Genomic DNA, 20109 nt, shown 5'->3' on the forward strand with positions numbered 1-20109 from the left:
TATAGTATTTTATCATTTCCGCAAAGCAACATGTTGCAGTTCCGTGGATCAGTCTGCCAGACCTCTTGCTGGAGGGTTTTCTAGAAGACTTTTCTAGACAGAAACCAGCTGTTCAGATGATGAAAGGTACGAGGTATAGACGCTCTTTATAGTCAGGTCATCACCGAAGTTGAGAAATCACAGAAAAGTGAAAAAGAAATGAAAGACAAAACAGCAAGATCCGTAAACAACCTCTTTGGATATTTTGCTGTAATCTTTTCTTTCTTTTTTTTTTTTTTTAGAAATGATATACTTAATCATTCTCTTTTTGGAACAAAATGATTGTTTCCAGTTTCTAGGTGCTTACTCTTTGAGCAGCAAATTCCCTTTTAAGGTTTTTAGAATATTTTGAAGGAAATTCTTAACATACCACAACACCCTGTGCTTTCTTGAATAGGAAAGTGTTGTGTTACTCTTTGTCGCTAAGTCTATGTCGTCACCACGAACAAGTTACTACCTGGCAGCAACGCCCGCAGCAGTTACCAAGACATGTAGACGTGCTTACCTTTCACACAGGTGGGCTCTCTGTTTCTAAGGAGGTTTATGTGGATGTGTTTGAGTTTTAACATTGAAATATTATCTATATCTTCACCAGATTTTTCTTGAAATATATTCTTTTGTTTACTCCAGTACATATCAAAATATTCATTTCTGGTCTTTGTCCAGTAGGGACCTGGGATCATTATCTACAATGAGTATTCCCAGTCTTTAAAAGTCTCTTTGTATACAGAAAAAAAAAAAATAGAGTTTCTTATCTAGTGCTGCTCGACTTAATAAGTATATAATCAGTAGTGGTTTCTGTCTATGCACAAATGCATCACTCACGTCTGTAGATAATGCAGGTCATTATTCTTCTCGGTGCCAAAGTTAATCAGATAACCTGAGCTTTGCTTCTGAGAGATGAAATATTACATTAGCTGTAGGACATTAAGAAGAAGCACAATGCAACTGCAGACTGAAAAGCCCCCGATAACTCAGTTTTCGAATATCTTTAGCTACTACTGCCAAGCAGATGTTCCAGCTGTGTGGCTGTTGTATCTGAGCTTCTGGAGGAGAGACTGAGGAGGCTTTGCAGACCAATCGAGCCTATGATGATGAGGAGGAGGGAATATCCATTCTGGTAACTTTTACGTGATATTCCCATTGGCGACGGCCACTTCGAGGTATCCGACAGAGAGAGTTTCTTACTTTTAAGTTAAATCCAAAGCTGATTCTTTCTCCTCAAAGAAAGAGCTGATATGAATTTTATTCTTTTAAAAACTCCAGGGGCAGTGATGTGAAGGTTTGAGCATTTCACAAATAATTACGCACATTTGGTAAAACCAATTCTCACTTTAGTGTTAAGAAGGACGCATCTCATGCTCTTCTCACTGTAGGCAGCGCTGACTGCACTCTGTGTGCAGGATGTAAGTGGATGAGAGGACTCAGACTCTTGAATCCCCTGATGATGACACTGGTTTATAGATCCTAAGCCTCGAGCTGCTTCTTGAACAAAGTGTCGGGTTTTCTCAGTTAGGTGGCTGATGGTGTGAAATCACACCCTACGGACTTCTGGGTTTTTTCGGTCCGTTCGTTTGTCCCTCTCTGCTGTTGTCTTTAAATACTTTTACAAGAGTGACTTCGCAAAAGGCGTTTAAATGCGTGTGGATGGCTTCGATTTCATAGCAGTGGTAGTGCCCGCCTTCTTCATGTGCTGTCCATTACTCAGGCAGTTGCTACGTGACTCGGTCGGGTGATGATTGATGAAAGAGAGGAATCGAAAATATGAAAACTCCTCACATGTGATTGCGTAAGTGCCGTGGTTACCCCGAGGAGGTGGATGGGCCCCCAAATCTGGTTCAGATGTGGAAACTCATGATGACACATATGCACTGAGAAAGTGAGAAAAAACAACTTATTACCCACATACCAGGCTTTCTGTGGAAAGCGGGCAGCTCTCAAGCGGGTGCGAAAATGACTTGAGTGTGTTACAAAAGGACAGCGGCTTGGAGTTTTTATGGTGCAGAGGGGGTGGCGATGTGGCAGAGACTGGAGTTTTTATGGTGCAGAGGGGGTGGCGATGTGGCAGAGACTCCCCGTACGGTCTGAGCCTCGGGTGGTTTGCAACTCCACATCTCTCTTATCAGTTTGCCTAGGTGTAGAGCGCTGGATGAAGGGGGGACGACAAGGCACAGACGCTGTCGGCGGTCAGACATCCGGCCCAGAGCCACATCACACTGCGCATCACCGCAGGCATCACTTCGCGAACGCTTGCTTCAGTATTACGTGCGCAAGCGTGTACGGACCGCATTCTGCAAAATAAATTGTTTTGATTCGTGGTCAGAAAAGTTTGAATGTTCGAAAGCCAGAAACCCAGAAGTTATTGAACAGTTTAAATTATAGCTCAGCTTATGGAACACAGATTCATGCATCTTTCCCCCAAGTTCATCACCAAGTTAAGTGCAGAAATGAATTTTAATGGTTTTACCAGGTTTTTACTGTCTTCCTTTTCTTTTATTCCTTAAACGTAAGGACTGGGGAGTTGGAAGTCCATTCATTGACACTCTTGCTGTCTGCCATGCCGTTTGGTTCACCTGGACTGTGTTACCCGAGTTGTTTCATTTCATTTGACCTCGACAGTGAGACCCTGCACTCTGATCCCGGCACAGATTTCGATTTCAGACGGTCTGATGCTGTAAATACTTGAATCTCTTCTTCATTATAGTCATCTTTGAGATTTCATTCTTGTCTGTTGTTCTATCCATTTGGGGTAGATATTTCGAACTTTCATAATCCACAAAAACAGAACCTCAAAATATCCTTTGTCTATTCAGCAGAGGTTCTTACTATCGTCCAGTTTACCAGATGGTGATAAAATTTCCACAATATATTTTATTATCAAGCAGAATTTAATAATAATAATAATAACAATCGAGATTTTATTTTGGTCATCCTGCGTGTTTGTTTAGCATCGTGTCGCCCCATGGCCCCTCCTGCTGACCCCTCTTCCCAAACCTGTCCTTGCTTTTCACCGTACATGATACTCTTGTGCATTAGGGCATATTGGCTTTTATTTAATTATCGAATTCTTTCCTTTTTCCTAGAGTAATACCTGTTATGGTTACATGACTAGGATTTCCAGATATATGCCACCATTCTGACATAAACAAGAATTATTTAAATACTTTTTATTCTTGAGCTAAGTGTACTTTTGAAATGTACATGATTTGGGCCTTTTTTTTTTTTCTATTTAAGCAATGCAATGAGATGATGCTTACCATACAAACATATATGTGTGTGTATTCATTATTGTTAATTTCTTTAAGAGTTCTGTTATCTCAGTTTTCAATACCCCCCACATACACAGCCATATCCCTTTGATAGACAGATGGGAAATGTTCATTAAAATCATGCCACTTTTCAATGTTAATTGGACTGTGATTTCAATGTATAATAAGCTTCCATTTTCAAAAACTCTGCAATGCGAGGTGTTTTGGGGCACTGCATCTTAGATTAGAACACGATTGAATATACAATGCGCTGCCTTAAAAAGCACAATCCCTGCTTTTGAAGTTGCTGGGTGTGACATGTGAGTGTCTCGTGACATTTATCTAGAAGCAGTGTCTCGGTTGCGTGGGGTAGGCAGGTGAACGAGGAGTGAGAGCTAGAACATATTTCTGTTTTGTTATTTTCCCCCTCGGCACCTCTAAAGATTTTTATCAATAAATTGAGCATCTTTCTTTTCACGTTTTTCTTTCTATGCTTTTTCTTCTGTCGCTTTTGCCTTTTAAAATTATCTTTTTATTACTGTGCTCTTCCTCTTGCTTCTTTTTCCTGTCTGTTCTTATCTAGTTTCTTAGATGCTATAGAATCAGAAGTCATAGACTGGCTTACGGAACAGTGTTGATTAGATAAGAAGAAATACAGGCGAGTCTTTTCTCCACCTAAAAATATAGTCAATATAGACGTCTGTTATCTAATTTTCAAAAAGGCCTAAGATTTGTCTGAACTCATATTTGGCAAAGAGTCAGAGGAAGTACTTCATCTTGTTCACAACAGAGCAATAAAGATAAATTAACTAGCTTTGGGGGTCTACATGCCATATGGTCTTCAACTTATAGAGTACGATTACCTTTGAAAAAAGTGCCTTGCTGACAAAAAGGGAGAGGTGTCATCTGTTACTACTGAGTCATCCTTCTCGGAACCTCTGTCACATGGCATTCTAATGTACCACGTGCCCCAAATTCCTGAAGGAACACATTTCATTAAAAAAAAACTGGGCTCGTTTTCAAGGTCCCATTTTTATTAACCTTGATTGCGATACCACCAGACCTTCAGACTTACCGTATAATTGAGCAAAATGTTGGTTTCCAGAATGTTTGAGAAATACAGGCTGTCTATAAACATAGACAAATCAAATAATAATGTGTGTAAAATAATTAGTCAAGAATTACTGTTTAAGTTAATTGGCTATTTTAAATTGTAAGTTTGAAGAGTCAAGGACAAAACAATAAATGATGAAAAATGAATTTAATCGGTAATTTAGTTATGAAGCGAGTTATATATTACATAAAAATAAAAACATATTAATGTATTACCTGCATATTTGATCTATTTTTACCTAAATCATTAGTTAAAATGTTTAGTGGGACTACTTTAATAAAAGTATTCATGGATGACTTCCTCCTATATTGACTTGTTTTGCCCATGGCAAAACAAGTCAATAATTAATAATTAATAATTAATATTTTTATAATAATATTAATAATTAACATTTTTATAATAATATTCGACTAAATATCTCATACTATTGTCTTCAAGCCTTATGTTAAGCCTAATCTGAAAATCGAGGATGGCAAAGAAGTTGCTAAATGATTTACTAAACGCATGCTAAAAATATTTAATTTAATTTATTTAATTAATTGACAGTGATCTATGTTTTTAGATCGATATGTATGAACGCATCTGTATTTGTTAGTAATAAACCACTTCGGCTCCTCATTCTCATTATTTTATTACCTAAATGTTAATCAAAATATGTTTGTTAATCCTAACAATTCCAGACATCAACATAACTTTACCATTGAGCTCTAGTTTCCAGAAAGTTTATTTTTCCTTAATCATGATACTTACTAAACTTAATTCTTTTGGCTCTTTTCCATTCACCGTTATCTTTCAAAGAACATCCAGCTGAGCACTGAGATTGTTTCAACATGTCTCATCAGCCCCTTGAGATAATTTTTAACAGAACAGTAAATTGAAAGAGACCAAATATCAGTGTGAGGTCACCCCAAGATAGAAATCTTCAAAATAAATAATTAAAACTGAGTTTTGCAACCCTACAATCATCGTTCATGTCACTGTGATTAAGGACAGGCTTAGTAAGAGGATTTCTTTGGAGACAGCTGTACTCAGACCTGTAGAGCAAGGCTGGAAATTGCGCAAGCCTGGCGAGACCATCGGCAAAACTTTTGAGAAGGTTTAATAATGTGACTTACAGTGTTGAATAGAAGATGTCTGTCTGGCATCCATCTGACAGACGTAAGGGTTCTGCCTCACCTAGCCATTGCCTGGCAGGTGAGCTGAACAAGAGGCGTGTGCACTTCTAGAGTTCATTGGAGCAAAAGCTACCTGAGGCTTCCAGAATGAGCGGTGGGCTACAAGAAGGCGCGGGCTGGCCTCGTAGCGTTTTAATCTAAAGGAGTCTGTGTAGAGTAGAGTGGACCAGCAGAAAACAAAATGATGAGAGGCGTGGAAGTGAGCGGCCATGCATCTGTTTGCTTCACGGGCAGTGCTGTAGACTTGCCAAGGGGGGCCTCTGAAGAACCCATAAAAAGTGCCCTATAAGGGTAAGCTCGAAACATCAGCAATACATAGGGACTGCAGCGTCATCTAAATGGAGCGAGCACCAGTCAAGTAAGAATGTGCCTGTTCCCTCTTACTCTCTTTCCTGGCTAGACTCAAACCTGAAGGAGATAAAAACCCTCTATTTGCAAATGGACAAAGAAAAATGAACCGCAGTAGCACCCTACCAGGTTTGCTGGCCTCTTGCCTGCAGAATGTCTTAACTAGGGAGAGGAAGATTTAATTTACGAGACTTTGATCATTATATGGGTCTTAATAATTTCTCAATTGAGACAGTATTTCCTGATTTAAAGCGATCATATGATCTATGTTACTTACAGTGGTGTGAGATGTCCGTGGCCTTAGTTCTTATGTTCATGAAAAGAAAAATGTTGGCCACTAAATTAAATTTTTAAACTTTTTATTATGGAAAATTTCAGATATATACAAAAGTAGAGATCATAGTACAACAAACTCCCATGGGCCTATCGCTAGTTAGAACAGTCATTGACTCAGGACCAGCTTGTTTTGCCTGTACTGACCACTACCTTTATTGAATCAAATCTCAGCTATCATATAACTAACTAAATTAGTTTTAGAGAGACAAAGCGGGGGCAAACGTACTTTAAGATTATACTTCAGGAGTCCTGCAAGCCTAGCAGTTACAGAGCAAAAGGTCTCTGAGCATTTCGGTGTGCCGTGTCAGGGGCGGAGCTGGCCTGGATTTCAAGTCATGCTTAAAGACGGCTGGATTTATCAGATCCAAGAAAGTTGACTTGGTTTAAAATGATCTGGGACTGTGGTCTCCTAACCCATTTTGGGTTTCTAGGTAGTAATTCTTTCTGTCTTAGAATGTATTGTGAAACATTTCTCTGCATACATAGGAAGGCTTTGATACTTTCATAAAGCATAGATAATAATATCATCCAAGAAATTAAGCTGTCTATACTAAGGAACCTGTGGACACCTCCCCGACCCTGGCCCCTCAATCCTTCTCTCTATGATGATCATGACCCCCACTTTCGTACTTACTGTACAATTGCTTTTTTAAAGAATTTTTCCATGTGTGCATCCTTAGAACATACATTATTTAGTTTCGCATGTTTTTTAACTTTATGTGAAAAGTACTGTTGACGATGGACAATTGGACGGTCTCTAGTTTTTTGGACTTTATAAATAATGGTGCTATGAACATTTCTTTATGTAACTCCTCGGGCATCTGGGCGAGAATTTCTCTAGGGTATGTGCCTCGGGATAAACTTGAAGGGCCATAAGGCTCACATCATCAACTTCGCTGGTTGAGTTTAAATTTATCTACAGAGTGATTCCCAATTTACATTTCTGCCAGCTCTGCGTGATAGTTCCCACTGCACCACATCCAAAAACAGCCCTTGAAATAGGCAAAACGTTTAGATTTTTGTCAGTCTGATTAGTGTGAAATGGTAATTTGGTATTGTTTTGATTTGAATTTCTCATAGATAAACTTGAGCATGTTTTCATAGTTTCATATGTCATGTGTGCCTCTCTTATCTGAAATACATGGCCTTGATTTTCACCCAGTTTTTAATTTGTTTGAATTTTTTCCCCCTCATTCATAATTGATTTATTCTGCATACAAACCCCTTGCCAGTTTTATATGTTAAAAAAATCTGTGGCTTTTAATTATACTTTTAAAATGGTGACTTTGATGAATAGAAGGCTTTCAGTGTATGAATCTCTGTACTTTTTATATCTTGTTTAATAAATTCTTTCCTACCTTAATGTCACGGCATCCTCTCCTATATTTACTTCTAAAATCTTTAAAGTTCTGTTTTTTGCATTTTTACATTTTTGTTATCTAGACATGATTTTTGCACACCGTGTGAGATGGGACGCAGGATGACCTTATGCCAGATATTCAGTGGTCCAGCCATCCTTCATCAAACAGGCCATTCTTCTCCCAGCTGATCTTCAGAAGCAGTTATTTTTATCAAAATTGGCAAAAGTGGGGAGTCTGTTTCTGGACTCTTAACACTGTCCCATTGGCTATTTGTCTATCCATATACCAATGCTACTCTTTAGTTATTATTATAATTTTATAGTAATTTTCAGTAGGGTAAAAGTAAGGTCTTTTTTACATTCTTATTTTTAAAAAGTATTTCATAAAATCTTTATAGTGTTTAGGATTACCTTATTTCTCTCAAATTATTCGTATCTCTTTAATGTTCATTAAAATTGTATTATTTTCACCATGAATTCACGTATATGATTTGTAACTCATAAATTTTTATTTTAGGCACATACTTTTATTTTCATCTATTATCGTGAAATAAATCCATTTTTTAAATTACACTTCTGTTTCATTAATATAAAAAAGTGCAGATGATTCACTTAAATTTATCTTTTATCTATTAACTATTTTTTAAACTAGATCATCTAGTATGGTATTTATATGCAAGTGATTGACCATATCTTTGTTTCATTCGGTTCTTGATTTTAAAGGAAAGATTTGTAACATTTCAGTATTAAAGTACAATGTTTACTGGAGGTTTTTGATCAATAACCTTAATAGATTTAGGAATGATCCTTTTTAATCCTAGTTTGCAAATAGGCTTTATTTTATCATAAATGAACTAGTGGATTATAGTGCAGTAAGTATATCAATAGGTTTTTGTCAAGAAATATATATATATTTTCCCAGTATTTTTCGTTTCATATTTAAGAGCTGGATAACATGCTCACATAAAAGTCAATAAATATGTAGGCATGCTGCAGAATAATATTTTATAAAACTAGCATCCACTGGCTTTATCTAGCTCAAGAGATAGAAAACCGTCAATCACCCAAAGGCTACTCAGAAATAAATACTAGCCAAGATTTTGTAAACAAACAGACAAACCAAAAAACCAACAAACAACAACAATTTACCTGTATCTTTTTCGGGACGGCAGACGATCCCGTCCTGTGCCTTGGAGGGAGACACTGTCTCTGTCCTCCCAACTCGTTCGCTGCAGCAGCATCCTCGGCAGCGCGGAACGAAAGCTGAAACACGGCGTGAGGAAGCTCGAGAGACTCGGAAAAGTGTCTCTAGCCAACCCCGGACTCCGCGCTGGCGTAGCTCCTCGGCGGGATTGGGCCTTGTCTGTGATAAAGGGAGTGAGCGAACATTCGGAGGGAAAGGCAGATTGAAACCAAGACCGCCGATGCTCAGTGATGCCCACTGCTTCTCTCCCTCCCGGATTTACCACATTTTCCAAACGCCTTGCAGCTGCGAGCCGTGGGCTAGTTATCGTCATCAGTGGACTATGCGTTGAAATAGTGCGTGCGAACCCTTGCCAAAGCTATTAAGAGGAGATGCACCTTCCGTATGTTGTGTGTGGATGTGTTCTGAGGTTTTGGATCCTTGACATCTCACTGTCCTAAATGCATACACACACGTGCGTGCATGCGTGTGTATGCGTTGAGGACAGCGAGATGTCAAGGATCCAAAACCTCAGAAAATGACAAAGGCACATGGTGAACAGGGTCCAGGTCCCTGAATGACTGAACAGAACAGAGCCTCCCTTCTCTCTTTCATTAGACCTTGAAATATATGTTGTTCTTTTCTTGTTAAACCACTGAAATGTGTGAGTTGCTTGGTACTGATATAGAAATCAATGATGTATACTACATTTTATTGGGTACTTATCGTATGACAGATACTATATATTACTAGATTTAATTCTCTCGCAAGCCTATGACACAGGTTTTGTTAAGCCCCTTTTAAAAGATTAACTTGCCTCTTCAAACTTGTCACCTGCTGCTAAGTAGGGGAGTTAGGACTTCATACTAATTCTAACCACAATTTGCGTTCTTCACCTGTTCTCTATCAGGCCTGCAGTTAATTTCTTGATGTCCCTCCACTCAAAAGAATCCTATCGTTAGTCTTGGTTAAGTCTATCAACCCAAGCTGTGAAGATCTGTAACCGTAACTCTCATGAATGGTCAGTAGAATAATAGTTCATAATTACAGCGCAGCTGCAAGAAAATGTGAAGCATCTTCATAAACGAAGTTTTATTAATAATGCATGTGGCATTTCTGGTTAACACTCATCATTGCTCTAAGTTTATAGAGAACTGAAGCTCTGACAATTTACATGAAAAATCCCTTCTGTCATTTTAACTTCTAATCTTCCCCCATGTGCAAATGTGAGTGTTTCTAGGCGTATAATATTTTACCGATGCTAGGAAAGATTATTTGCAGTTGCGTTTTTTTAAATGTGAAGCTATCTCAAGGTTATACGAACTAAGTTTTACAATGTCTCTTCTGTATTTGCTTAGTCAGTTTTTGACCTGATACCCCGTCGCCCCCTACTTTCTCCACGCGCATCTGCTAACGCGAGCGCCCTCCCACACTATGCAGAGTCGCATCCCTCTTCCTCCCTCTCATCCCCACACACGGCGCTCACACTCACCCGACAGCCATCTTTTGGTTTACATCTACCTCTCTACTGAAAACCACAAGCTCGCGTCCATGCCTTCTGACTCGGTACCGCGTGTCACCCCTCCCCAGACCGGCCAGTCCCTGCTCCACAGGGGGAAGCCAGCTTTCTCCTTCACAGGGAACAGGTTGTGCCGTGTCCCATGCACCTCCCCTGACTGGGTGCCCACCCAACTCAGCAGGCCTTCTGGCCCTGCCCCCCTTCCTGAACACCCATCCTGGGCTCTGACAGCCCAGACTGGGCCGTTTGCATGTGGGCTCCCTTCTCACTCCACCCCTGCTCCTACCTGTCACACGTGACCACCCCTACCCGGGGCTCTCCTGACCCTGCTCTGCTCCAGCGCCCTGCCCCGGGCCACTCCTCACGGAGATTTCCTCCTGACCCTGCCTCGGCTCTGACACCAAACACAGACACCTTTCCCGCCCTCCTTAGTCGCCGGTGTCCCAATCAGGGCATCTGCAACTCTGCAGGGGACATGTTTTAAACACGGAAAGTATGTGTGCAGGGTGGCAATGCTGGTTTCTCACGGAAGGAGAAGGGATTGACCAATGTGCAGATTTGCAAAAGGACGAAAGTAGAATGTGTGGTGTTGGATTGCAGTCGAAGGTATTGGAATAAACTCGTGGTTTTAATCTCCATTTCCTAATTACCAATAAAATTGAATGTTTTTGTCGTTTATTTCCCATGTTTCCCAGTGAATTATTTTTTCATGTTAACCGACACTATTTTTTATAGTGCTTTCCTGATTATTTTTAAAAAAGCTGTTTATATTAAGCAAAGTAATACTTTGTCGTTTTTACTGAAAATATGTTTTACATTTAGCTTTTATGATATATTTTTAATGTACCATAATTTAAAATATTTTAATATTATTGAATAGTTTCTTTGGCAAACTTAGAAAATTCTGTCTCAGTGTTAATTTAACTGTTTCTCTATAGCTTTCTCCTAGGGCTTTTATGGTTTTATCTTTCATATTTAGCTCTTTAGTGTGTCCCTCAGAGTTTTATTTTATATGATTTCTGGTTGAGATTTTAATTATCTTTTTCCCAAATGCAGTACAATATCCCCAAAATTCAGTTGAATTTTTTTTTCTTTTTAAAATGTTAAGTTATATATATTAATATCCATTTGGGGGCAATTTATTTTATTTTGTCCACTTCTCAGATCATATATCAAATCATATAACAATGTTTTAATTATTATATGTTTAAATAGTCAATAGACCAAATAAATTCCTTTCACGCTTCATTAAAAGAGTTCTGGACCCAATTCTAATATGAAATGTGGGGAGCGAGAGTTGGTCCTATACCAACAACCAATTCTCGGACACCTGCCAGGATGGCAAATTTACATTAGTGATATATTGCTGGAAAGCATACTGTCTGTTTGTGATTCAGGAAATTAAGACAACTATAAAACATGTGTTTCTAAGAGGAGCTATCAATGACTATATAAATAAACATTTTATTACTACAGTTAATACACAGCCACAATGTGACATAGTTTATTTTAATTAAAAATAGTCTTAATGAGAGTTTTTTCCTTCTCTGTGTTTATATGCAGACCATTCTTGAATCCGATTCCTTAGTAATGAATTGCATTTCAAAGTCATTCTGCGTTATGTTGATACACACCCATCATGATATAGTAAACGCTTTAGGAAACCCCAGTCCTGAACTCTGGGAAAAGTCCAGGTAGACAGAACAGGAATCTCTAAATTGCATCTTTAACAGAGAGTTTTATAAAGCTGTGTAAAGTCTGAACCTGGAAAGACAAAAATACCTCTTCAGACATTAACTTGAACATCAACCCTCGTAGGCCGAAGCTCCATTTACCGTGCCGTGAGGTTCACTAACGGTGCAACCTTCCTCCTCTCCGTTCTGTTCTCAGTTCTGCTGACTTTCCTCTGTGTTTGCCTCATTCCTTTGCGCCAGACCCAGAGCAATAAGTGATGAAGCATTTCCCAAGAATTATATAGATTTTTATAACTTTTGTAGTTTGTCTTAAAATATATATATATTGTTTTCTTTTTAAATGACGTGCTGTTATAGAGAGTGGTTTTGCTTCGCTCTTGTCTAAACCTCCAAGTCTCATAACCTGGTAGGTCTCATAATTCCATGAAAACTAACTATGAATTTATCTCTGGAAACAGTCTCTCCATCTCAGTGTTTATGCCACCTCAGTGTAGGAAACCCCACCGGGTTTCCTACATTTTCTCGAAGATAAATGTCTCTGTGTACTTAGGTTGTATCTACTCAGTAAACTTTTAATTAGTCCTTTTTTTTTTTTTGCTTCCTCAAATATGTCAAACCCACTCGTTATCTTGGAACATTAGTGTGCGTAGAAAACCCGGTGAACATTTCTGTGGGCAGAATCACTTTTCAGCATGTTTCCAAGGAAGTGGGAAGGGCTGGGATGGTCACTCACCTGCTCCAAAGCTACCCAGGGTAAGCTGATACGCTGCACTCACTCTGTACATCATCTTCTCTTCACCTTCAGCAAGACGTTAAATGCTTTCAAATAGCTCTTCCGTACTGTTTCATGGGTGTTACCTGAACTCTTATGGCGGTCACTGGCCATCTTTATGGCCCTTTGCTGTTTCTCTTCTGTAGCATGCCTGTCTGGCTACCAAAAATGTCATTGATCATAGTTTTAAGCATCATCCTGAGATGATAAAATTGGTGATATCATTGGATGACAGATTCAAAAGTATTATAAAAAGTCTCTCAAACAGATGGCAAATATACCACTGTTTACATTTTTTAAATGAATGCTACAGATGGTAAGAAATTATTCCACCATGTTTAATAGGAAAATTCCACAGCATTTCTACAAAGGCTCTTTTCTTTTTATTGCAAGGAAATATATTCAGTAATTTAGCTACCAACCACTCTTTTCTCTTCCACATTGTATATTGGAAGCATATGGGAAAGTCTAAAGAGTCAGTATTCATTTTTTTCTTTATGTGGCCTTAAAGTTGTTGAGTAGTAAAAATAAATAGAAATGAGAAAGGTGTAAGGATGTGTTCGTTCTTTAGGGAAAAAAATAATAATTCTTACAGACATTTTTAGGTAATTTGCTCATTCACTTAAAAATGCTGTATGATTTAAAATTTTCGACTGTAAGGAAAACATTTAAATGTCACACGTTAACATTTTAAAGAATATCACTTTTTGAATGTAGTGATAGTCTGGATTGGATACTAATTTTATGCTTATTTTGTGAACTGATGATACAACAAAATGTTTTAACAGGAATAATTCAACAAATTAAATAAGCATTTGAACGCAAGAGTTTAAATTTTCTATTTGATTATAAATGATTATAATTATAGTAGCAGGGTAGCAGAGAATATTGTACTTTATGTAAATAATTGTCCATGGCTTAAAATGTTTTATTCTGTTCCCTCAATAGTGTATCCATATCCCTTGGATATTAATGAGGGAATCAGCCCCTCCTTAATCAAACATACTTTATCTCACATACTCTAAAAAAGAAAAATTTAATTGTACAATTAGGATCCTTTTGTGGAACGTTGATATTCTCACCGCCTTTCTTTTAAACAATTACTATAACTGTCCTCTTTTTCAAATGTGCATTTAAGTTTACAAAGATGTAACTTAGATCTATTTGGAAATGCACATGATCAGATTTCTCCTTCACATGGCCTTTTGAAATATGTCTCACCAGTGAGCATAAGGGTGCCCCTTCCTGAAGGACTGGTGGCGGAAGTGATCTCTGCCCTCGTCACGTATGAAAGATAACCTGCCATATTTATGTGTTAAGTATTGAGGTACAGTCTCCCCTGCCTTCTGGCTGTTGTTTGTAGACATATTTCTTCTTCATATAGACCTAGAATAAATATTAAAAAAAAGATTATAATCTTTTTACCGAAACAACATAGAAATTAAAATCAATGAGAGGTAGATTTAGAAACTAATGTTTACGGGTTAGAATTTGAACACTACCTGGTATAACTTCTGTTTAGTGAGAAGGTGGCACCCAGTGGCCTTCCAGAGGCAAGACACAGGCACTGCCTCGGCGTACCAAACCCAAGGCCATGTAGGACATCACCGTTGGGCATTCTTTTAAAGCCTTGCTCTCTATTCTCTAAACACTGGTTCTTAAACGTTATAGTATATCAGAATTACTTGGAAGGCTGGTTCAAACCAAGGTTGCTGGATCCCAGATCCAGAGTTTTCAATCCAGAAAGTCTGATGTGGAGCCAGAAAATTTGCATTTTTCAAAAGTTCCCAGTTGATTTTGATGCGGCCGGTCTTTCGAGAGAGACTGCTTTAGCATTCAGACGAAGAGTGAAAAAGCAGTGAACTGAGATACCTCATTCTAATCTCAGTTTTGCCATTAGCTGTGCAGTCTTAGAAATGGCATTTACTATCACATGTTTACAGTTTTATCTTTCTTCAAATAAGAGTATAGTTGGTCCTGGTGATTACTCACGTCCTTGTGTTTCACCACAAAATCTATGAATATAAATCAAGAGCCACAAAAGGGTATACAGTCCCTTTAATGAGGGTGATCAAAGGTCTTAAAGAAGACGCAGCTCTGGAAAGACTTTTTACATCACACAGGCGCTCTGCCCTCCTGCATCCCTGTGCCCTCTGCAGAAGTGACTGACCTTGAGCTCAAAATGTCTGTGCTTGGGCTATACAAACAGGAGCAAAAGGAACTAAAAATGTTCTCTAATGAGATTGTGATTCTATATTCAATCCTGCGTTCATCACATGACAAAGCTGTCATGAGGCCCCCACAACAGTGTTGGAGCTTTCTCTGCCTCGGGCTGTTACTTGAGCCTGATGCCTTAGAATCCCATTCATTAGTGCTCTATGTTGATTTCCCCAGTGAAATAAGTCAGGCAGAAAGATACATACCATATTATTTTACTTATATGTGGAATCTAAAGAATATAATAAACAAACAAACAAACAAAAAACTCAAGGGCCTCTGCAGCTTTTTGCCAAGCCACCTACATAGTCGGTTGTTCAATAAATACTATTTTCTGTTCATCATAATGATGGCTGTCCTCATCCCTATATTTCAAAGATTTTAGAACCTCTGAGAATGAGCAAGGTTTGGGAATCAAAATGTTTCAAAGATTTTAGAACCTCTGAGAATGAGCAAGTTTTGGGAATCAAAATGTTCTCTCTTTGATCTGACTAGGTTCTACTTAGGCTGGACTCATTTAAGTCCACTTGACTTTTCTCGAATTATATTATTCCATTTTGGTGGCAGCCGAGACATTTTCAGCCACGAATGAAAACAGACTGGAAAGATGATTGACTATTACGATCAATAAAGAGCTTAAGAGGTTTTATGTTTTGAGGGCGCACCAGAGTGTCAGGATAATGGTTTTCTAAGTTGTGCCCTTCGTGGTCCCGCAAGTTTTATCAAAGGGGCCATTAAAAGTATTAATAGTTTTCAAGAACTCAGATACCATATTGTTAAGTTTTACTTGTAGTCTTATAAAATTGATCAGCCTGAAAAGTTGTCTACGCTGTAGGTTCACCTTTCCCATCTGTTCCTTAACCGTGATCCTTAAGGAAGGACACAACAGCGCGGAACTCACACAGGTGCTTGGCCTGCCGTGTGAAAATGTGCAGAATAGCAACTCTCCCACGATTGTTTCAGACGAGACATCCACAATCAGCTCATAACAAATTTTTTCAATAGAATTTTACTTTATAAACATAGTATTTATTGGAACTGATAATATATCTTGCCGTTTTAAGTAAATTAAGTACTACTAATAATTGTAATAAAAAGGATCTGTAGAGGTTTATGGCTCTAGGAACTTACATTTTGAAACTACTCATCTGTAAGGAAGTATGAGGGGACGAACGGTCAAGAGAAAGCCTTTAAGTACGAAATCATGTTACGCTAGGAGGAATCAGCATTGCAGAATTGGAATGAGAATAAAAGTCCATGGAGACAAAATTAATAAGTATAAATTTTCTATGTAAAAATAATAGCGTGTGTGTTTTTAAATGAATGATGATGTCATCAATTGATTATGGCATTTATGCTCCATGGGTGTCAATACTTAAGTAATGTTATAATTTCAACCGTTTATAATTAAGATAAAAATTTAGGTGCACTTTAAAATTTGTGAGTAGAATGGTTTTAATTCTTGTATAAAATCAACAACTAATAATACTAATAATTCAAATAATGATAACCTATTGAAAAAGCACTTCTGAAATATATTGAATTTCAATTTTCATATAATGAGGTAGGCATTAGATCTTTGTTTATGGTTGAGGAAACTGACCATCGGAGTAACAAGGGCAAGTGACTGGCTAAGAGTGAAAATAATTTGAAAGGTGCAGCCGGGACAAAATTAGATACAATGATTCTAATGTTTACTCTTTCTACCTAACCTCTGCCTAAATGTAAAAAGTGATCGAACATAGTAACATATTAGTTTCTCTTCATTCATCTCTACATCATTGTTGGGTCTGAAAAACTTTGTAGAAGATCTTTGTCTTTAGGTCTCATCAAAAATAATCCCAGTTTGTATTTCTTTAATAATTACTGTATGGTAATAGCATGTGTTTACTTCGTAAAACTTTAATATCTTTCTATTTCGAGCCGTTCTTTTTTTGTCATTAGTTTAGGTCACTCTTCCGGCTTTTGTCAAAATATTAGTGAAGTGCCAGTGGATTCAGTGTCAGCAGATCTACTGGAGTTAAATTATCACTTGTGACTGATAATTCTCAGTAGCAAATTATTTCCGAATTCATCAGGAAAATTAGCACTTATCATCACCTTTATTTTTAAAAAAAGTATAAATTATTTAAACCAAGAAAAGTGATAAAATATTTTTTGACTAAAATGGTGCTCCTGGCTGTAATAAAAGAAAATGAGTGCCTGAACTGCCAAGAATATTTGTTATGTTGCAAGCTCTCACAGTTCCTTCTATTAAAAGGTGTTAGACTTGGCCTTCATTTTGATAACGAGGTATTCTCAAAGCTCAAATCAACACTGACAACTGACATCCAAAAACCTTACCAATCATTCTGACCCAAACAGAAAATCTTGAGTGTTGCAGGTGCCAACCATCATCCCACATTTTGTCCTTGAATATGTATTAAAGATTATTAGCAACTGTAAATCTAGCATTTGTTGGGGAGAGAAATATAACCTACCCTAACAGAGTTCCATTCTGAACGCATTGATTAATGTAATCGAATACATTAGTTTCAATACCTCAAATATATGTCCCTTCTGAGTACCTGAAAATGTTTTTGGGTCACAAGATAGTTATAGTTCTGCCCTCAAAGGGGAAAACGGTTCTTCAGTTTACTTCCGGCCATTTCCAGTATTTACGTATTTGGCATAAGATGTAAACTTCTCTTATAATTGGAAAATGTCTCGAGAAGCTTTATTCTATCTCTCCATACCATGGTTAAATTTGCTATGTATCTACGGGTCAGAGAATTTTTAAAACATCGTTACTACTTTCCCTAATATTTGATACTTTTATCTGTGACGAGCGACCTTGACTAAAACCGGAAGAATGTCACTGTAATGGGCTTCGGGGTAAAGGATATGTCATCTACATTTAATAGCGCAGCTGATTAGTGATGGATGCTTGCATTTCTGAAGACTGCATTTTTTATTTGGCGCCTTTTGAAAATACAGAACATCGTATTGGTTTTTAGAAACTGAACAGTATATTTAAAAAGTTACACATCCGTTATTAAGCCAGTTACATTATCCCCGAAAGGCAGGTTTGGACAGTGGTAATGATAGCACAAAAAAAGGTACGAGTTAAAGAAAAAAACACTAATGTGAAAGCTTGCTCTTCTGAGTGAACCTGGTGACGGCCACAGCTACGGGACTGGGCGAAGGGGCCGGTGTTCTCCAGACTGGGGAGGCAGGTTCTCCACTTATTAATCAGGGTAATGTTCATGACAGCTCTAACCTTAGAGTAGGGAAGTATAATAGATCCAGTCACACCTTTCCATAATTGTGCAGTCAGATGATACCAAAATGAAGGCATTTTTAAAAGTTCAGAATGGCAATTGGACTTTTGGTGGTAATCACACAATAGAATATATAGATGTCAAATGGTAATGTACACCTGAAAATTATATAATGGTATTAACCAATGTTACCCCAATAAACTTAATTAAAAAAAATAATAAAAGTTCAGAATGGATTTAGTATATTTTCTAAATATTGGATCACTGAATATCAAAATAGTCCTTTTCAAGTTATCAAAATCAAAGCATTTCTTCAACAACCTTTACTTGGTAAAATATATTTATAAGAAGAAAATTTATATATATACATACATACATACATGTATGTATATATAAATTACAAATACAATTCATCTAAACTCATTGCGTTGCCAGTATAGTCAGTTACTTTATTCTTGGTCACACATTATTTGGCAGGAAGTCTACTGTTGCTGCATCATTTAGGTTTTACAAGCAGGCCTGTTTTGTACAAAGCAGCGGCAGTATTTTTTAAAGAGAAGCTATACAATGCATTTTAGAGTCCCTGAAGGTGAAGATAGATTGTATTCTATGGTGCCAAGAACAGATAGCATGGGTTGGCGATGTACAAACACGTCCACGGCCATGGTACAGTAGTCCAGTGGTGACATGCAGAGTGGCTCCTGGTCAGCCCTTGACATCTCACTGGGGGTTGGCGGCTCAGTCTTGTACCGACGTGTCCAAACATGACACAGTTTCTAATAATATGAACCTACATGTGCAAATAAAAACACTTTTACTAATGTGATATGAGTTTATAGAAATTGCTTAATATTTTCAGCTTAAATATGTAGATGGAATTTATTTTCATATTTTAACTTTCAGACTTTTATTAAACCAGCTAGTTACCATGTGTAAAATATTTACTTGAATCGTATTTTATAATCATCTTAGAATTTATGTTATCTAAATTAAATCTGATCAGCCTATTGGAAACCTTGGAGCTTTAATGAGCCAACTCACCTCTATTTGTCAGAAGTAATTTGGTCAAAGGGTAAAACGTGGTAAGTTTCTGGACAGAAATATTAATATTTGAAATGAACATACATTTGAGAATCATGAAGAGGAATTCCAAGTGTTTAAATGAGTAGTTTGTTTGCCTCATTATAGGGTAGAACAGCTTTAGCAGCACCTGACATACCATGACAGGGAAGACCGACTGTTTCTTATTGCCTTCGCTTAGAGAAATGAATGTAATTGTGATTTTAATGAAGTTTTTAGTTTAGGAGAAAAGTATGTCATTTCCACCCCACCGTATTAAAATGTGACGTGAGCATGAAGATACTAAGTTATGCATTTGAGCATGGCCGATATTATAACTTACTTGTCATACTGATGATCCCATTAATCAAAGAAAATGCAGTAAAAGTATGCAAGGAAGAATACCACGTGAGTCTTTAATAGAACCAGTAGCATAAGATGCTCTGAAAACTGAAAGATGTATTCCAGGATATCTTCCATGATTCTGCCTGAATGAGATATGCTGCTTTTATAGAGGGGATACATAATGAATGAAAGAGTAAATGAATGAATAAAGAAACAAACTTAGCAAGCAGATGAGTTTACAGCTTGATTAAACCACAACATTTTGAATTTCTGCTGCTATTACAGCACTCACGTTTACCTTTGGATGCTGAGTGATTCCCAACATAGATTCAAATTGCCCTAACGAAAAGTGGTGTACTTTACAAAGCAAATGCCTGCCATCCAATTCTATTTGAAAATTTGCCTCAAATCAGTGAACTTTTGAATTAACATGCTACGTT

The sequence above is a fragment of the Pteropus alecto genome, unplaced genomic scaffold, assembly GCF_000325575.1.
Source record: "Pteropus alecto unplaced genomic scaffold, ASM32557v1 scaffold21, whole genome shotgun sequence".
In the NCBI taxonomy this organism is placed as follows: domain Eukaryota; kingdom Metazoa; phylum Chordata; class Mammalia; order Chiroptera; family Pteropodidae; genus Pteropus; species Pteropus alecto.